At 40.9% G+C, this 4,497-nt stretch overlaps 1 non-coding gene across 1 annotated transcript; it reads left to right on the forward strand.

Annotated features, from left to right (window-relative positions):
* Window positions 1–3,311: 3,311 nt before the first annotated feature.
* Trnat-ugu lies at window positions 3,312–3,386 on the forward strand. The gene has a single exon. It is a non-coding gene; the product is annotated as a tRNA-Thr (tRNA).
* The last annotated feature ends 1,111 nt before the right edge of the window (window positions 3,387–4,497 follow it).

The following is a 4,497-nucleotide window of genomic DNA, read 5'->3' on the forward strand; positions in this document are numbered from 1 at the left end:
AGTCAACCCACGACATCAGTCTGGCCGGTGCGAGCTGCGACGCCGTGAGACGGGAGATCGGTGTGCCATCCTGCGTCCGTTGAAGCGTCCGGCACCGGACGTTCGAGAGAGTGATTTGGGGAAGCTGCGCCAGGTATTCTCGAGAAATCACAGTTTATTAGAAGTTAAGTGCTTGGTGATATGTTGCTTGATTTACTCTTGTTACATTCTACTTGTTTTCTTGGTGAGGTCACCAGCCGTTTTGCTTTGGGGTCGTCCCACTATACTTCTCCGTTCGCCCACCTGCGGGAAGGTGGTTGTTTATAAATTGGGTGGTTCTTTTTTCCCTTGTGGAGAAGGGGCGGGTTAGTCCGACCTGCGGTTCGGATTGTTCGGTAATCTCCCTATCGATCCACCGCACGTTAGTAGCGGCCTCTGTCATGTTTGTCGGATTTGGTGTATTAACGAATTTATTGCTTGGAGTGTAACGGCCTAATACCTGAAATACTTTTTGATCTTTGGAAACTTTGATATTATTGCCTATGATCTTAAGAGGCGGTATCTGTGTACTGTAGAACATCCAAACTATTGTTTGGCTAACCTTGTAGAATTTTATATCAGATTGCATTTCATGGACTTTCATTTAAATGATCATCTTAGTATATAAAGTTGCCACCCTTTCACCGTAAGACTTTTCTTATAAGTTAAAATCAAGTGGCACCTTCAGTAGCAAGGTTAATATTTTGATTGTTAGTGTTTTGTACCATTTCCATCCCTGCTACGGCGGGATGTGTGCTTGTGTAATTTGTTAATACTCTTAGTTTAAAGTATTAGGTGTGTTGCAGATTTAGACCAGTGTAGTCTTTTAGAGGCTGTTGTGAGCGGTCGTAACTACTGCTGTGTCAAAAGGGAGCGGCAAGGTTCTCTACTCGAAAGCCCATTTTGTCCAAACTTGTTTCTTTCTGCCTCTGATTAAATTGTAACTTTGATATTTAGAATTTGCTTTATTATTATAACGTTAAATCTGTTTCTTTTAAAAATTGCTTTGAGGCACTGTTAAGGTGAATCAAATTCTCATTTGTTAAAAGGAATTTTGGTTTTGATTTTATCAGTTACTTCCTGTCAACTACTTCCATGCTTATGTCATGTGATTAAATGTGTTAATGTTCTTGTTGAATCGCTAGTAAATAAAATAAATTCTAATTAATGTTCTTTGAAAATAAATCACGATTCAGAGGACTCTGAAATTTTTCATTGACATCCCCTACTGGGTTCATTGCATGTTAATGAAGGCGTAAAATAGAAAGAAGTCTTGAATTGTAACATTGAGTAGAGGTAGCCTGCACATTTGTAACCTGCCTCTGTTTATTCCTCTGCAGAAGATGTTTCAAAAATCTCTAGAAGTTCTTCAAAGTCTTTCAATATTCTCAACATATGAGAAGCTCGCATAGTCCACCCAGTCCGGCAAAGGGGTCGGAACCAGCTTGGTCGTTGGCGCTCTCAGAGCGTTTGCTGCTGAAAAGTCCCATACTTTTGTTGGATTCCCTTACAGAGTTTATTACGTCCTTGTCTAAAGCCGTAATATCACTGAGAGACGTAAGATGACGGTGAATGGCTATAACTGCCAAGTTTAAACTGTGAGCAGTGCAGTGCACATAACATTCTTTTGGTTGTATATCGAAAACTGTTTTAGTCCTTTGAACTTACCTCTCGTATTCGAGTCACCGTCGTAGCACTGTCCTCTTAAGTTAACCATTGACAAATCAAGACGAGCAAAAAGTCTTCTTAATAATACTAAAGAGAGTTTGTGATTCAGTGTTCGGGTCTTGTACAAGCCAATAAAGTCTTCATTGATGATTAAGGAATCATCGACAATACAACTACCAAATGACACTTGCTCGTGAATCTTGATTAAAGCCAATACCTCTCTCAACACAAAAGTTCCCAATAGATCAATGATCTCTTTTTGAATATCGTGGGATGTCCACTTATACCCCGAATGAGCTAACCAATCTTTAAACGCAGGTATGTCATTCTTCGGGAGTTCCAACAATTGAAAAAAAAAATTGATTTTACATCATTGTGCCCTCTAATTGCTAGTCCTTGTCTCCATAGAAATTGCATGGTAGAAAAAATTGTCTCAAGAGCTAAACGGCCTTTCTTCGTATCACCATCTAACTGGTCTTTCAATTGGGAGACCACATTTCGGTTAGTGATATAATTTAGTTTCAGAAAACCTTCTTTATGCATAAACGTATTTTCATGAAGATGGAATATTTCCAAAGCCTTTTTCCAGATAGAAAACACTACTGAAGTAAATGCATCATCTCTTTTGAAGAAAATTATAATAGGTTTTTTGCATCTGCCTCCTTGCATGTTTTACAAAACTTTTGTGGCACATGCTTTATATTCTATCCATGTATATTTGATCAACCAGGACTTCTGATATGGTATTCCCTTACCCGATTGTCCAGGTTTCAGTTTTGAATTGTTCTCGCCTGAAGACGACGAAGCAGTTGACGACACAATAATTGTTGGGGATCAGAATCATCAACTTCCAAGCTCGCCTTTTTGGTAACAAATTTATCCATTGTAAACTTAATCCACAATACACTATGAGACTAAAGTAAACGAATAAAATATAGACATATAAAACAGTAAACCAGAAACTTAGGTCGGAACACTAAACACGCCTGCAGTGAGCACTGAGCGAGACTATGCACACTGAATGACTGCGACAGCAGGGTGGGCTTTATATAGCAGCGGCGTCGTATTGTCTCGTAGCATCAAGGCAACACGAGGTGGAGGGTTCCAGACGTTTCTGCTCCAGTTCTTTTGATGTCCCCGCGGCCGCAGCAGTGGCCTGCCGGAGCCAGACATTACCCGAAGGTTCGAGCACCGGGACAAATTCTAAGTGCGCCCACAGCACCGTAACACTACCATGATTCACATCACTCATTTTCTGTTAACCTGCTTACTACTGTAATAATTATTTGTTTTAATTCATTACTGAATGTAATTTAAAAGGTAACTATCGTCAAACAAGGGAAACAAAAAGCTCCAACATAATTTTGTGATTTTACAAAGCATAATGGAACCAATAATTTTCATTAATTATTAAGAGTTCGGGCACAGCGCGTGCTTTCGCACAAGGTCAATGTCCGGGAAGCCATTCGTACGGGACTTGGTAGATTAATCTGCCACGAGTAATAAGTATGATGGGCAAACATCTAATAAGCGCACTACGAATGTAGTGGTTTGGACATTTTGGGAATGTGGATCTCACGGGGAGCGTGCAAGGGATAAGTCCCTGCAGTCACACTATTCTCTGTGCCCTCGATGGCTCAGATGGATAGAGCGTCTGCCATGTAAGCAGGAGATCCCGGGTTCGAGTCCCGGTCGGGGCACACATTTTCAACATGTCCCCAATGAAGTATATAAACGCCTGTTTGCAGCTAGGGTGTCCACTTAATTATCATTCCACTAAAAAATATGCTGTAAAATGTCTCTATCATCAGAAGAGTTCTGGGAACTCCGTGTCCTAGCGTTGATGCACATGCAATTTTTTCTGCTTATAAAATCAAGTATGATTAGTAAAATTATTTTACATTATTCCAATTTCACATAAGTAAGCAATCAACATTTTAGTGTCTCCTAAGGTTCTTTTCATACGAGTGACATGCCAATGAAGGTAACCAAAGGAGAAATGCTCCAACCAGATCGCTAAAAAGAATATGCTACTCTTTAAACGACTCACAGAAAAGTGGGTTACCAACTGTCTCACCATCTTCAAAAATTTTCCCAAAAATTATGTCACTCGAACATTTTTTATCCTGAGGGAGAAAATAATGTCACTGGGAAGCAGACAGATAAGCTCGGAGACAGTAGACAGTGGTTGTGCTAAGGAGCGAAGGAGATAGTGACATTGTGAGAGAAAGACAGGGAGACAGTGGTAGTGAGCCATACTTATCAGTGAGAGAAGATTGCTAGGAAAAGCGCGAAGGAGACCGTGGCATGGGAGAAGCTGGTGTAAGCTGGTGAGACCCAGTGATAGTGAGAGACAGTATATGACAACGACAAGGAGAAAGAGTGACAGTGACAGAGGAAGAGACAACGGCAGTGAGGAGGAGAGAGAGCGAGAGCGAAACAGTGACATTTACAGAGACACAAGGAGATGATGACAATGAGTAAGACTATATGAGCTTGTGAGAATGGGCAAGTGAGACTAGATGTTCATGAGCGTCTTACAATGATGGACTACCGGGTGCGAGCGACTTACAATGAGGAGGCCTTGCGGGAGTGAGAGGTGAGTTGCATGCAAAAAAATTGCGTGATCACTTTCACATGCCAAAACTTTTAGGAAAATTTTTTAAAGACGCTGAGTCAGTCGCTATCCCCCGTTCCAGCCAGATTTTTTTTAAAATTAAACAGGAGCATATCCGCCTCTTTCGTGCTCCAATAGGAGCATTTTTTTCTGCTTGTAAGCATCGATTTGTGCCTGCAGCTGGATATCCTTGA

This window comes from Schistocerca piceifrons, chromosome 4 (genome assembly GCF_021461385.2).
Source record: "Schistocerca piceifrons isolate TAMUIC-IGC-003096 chromosome 4, iqSchPice1.1, whole genome shotgun sequence".
In the NCBI taxonomy this organism is placed as follows: domain Eukaryota; kingdom Metazoa; phylum Arthropoda; class Insecta; order Orthoptera; family Acrididae; genus Schistocerca; species Schistocerca piceifrons.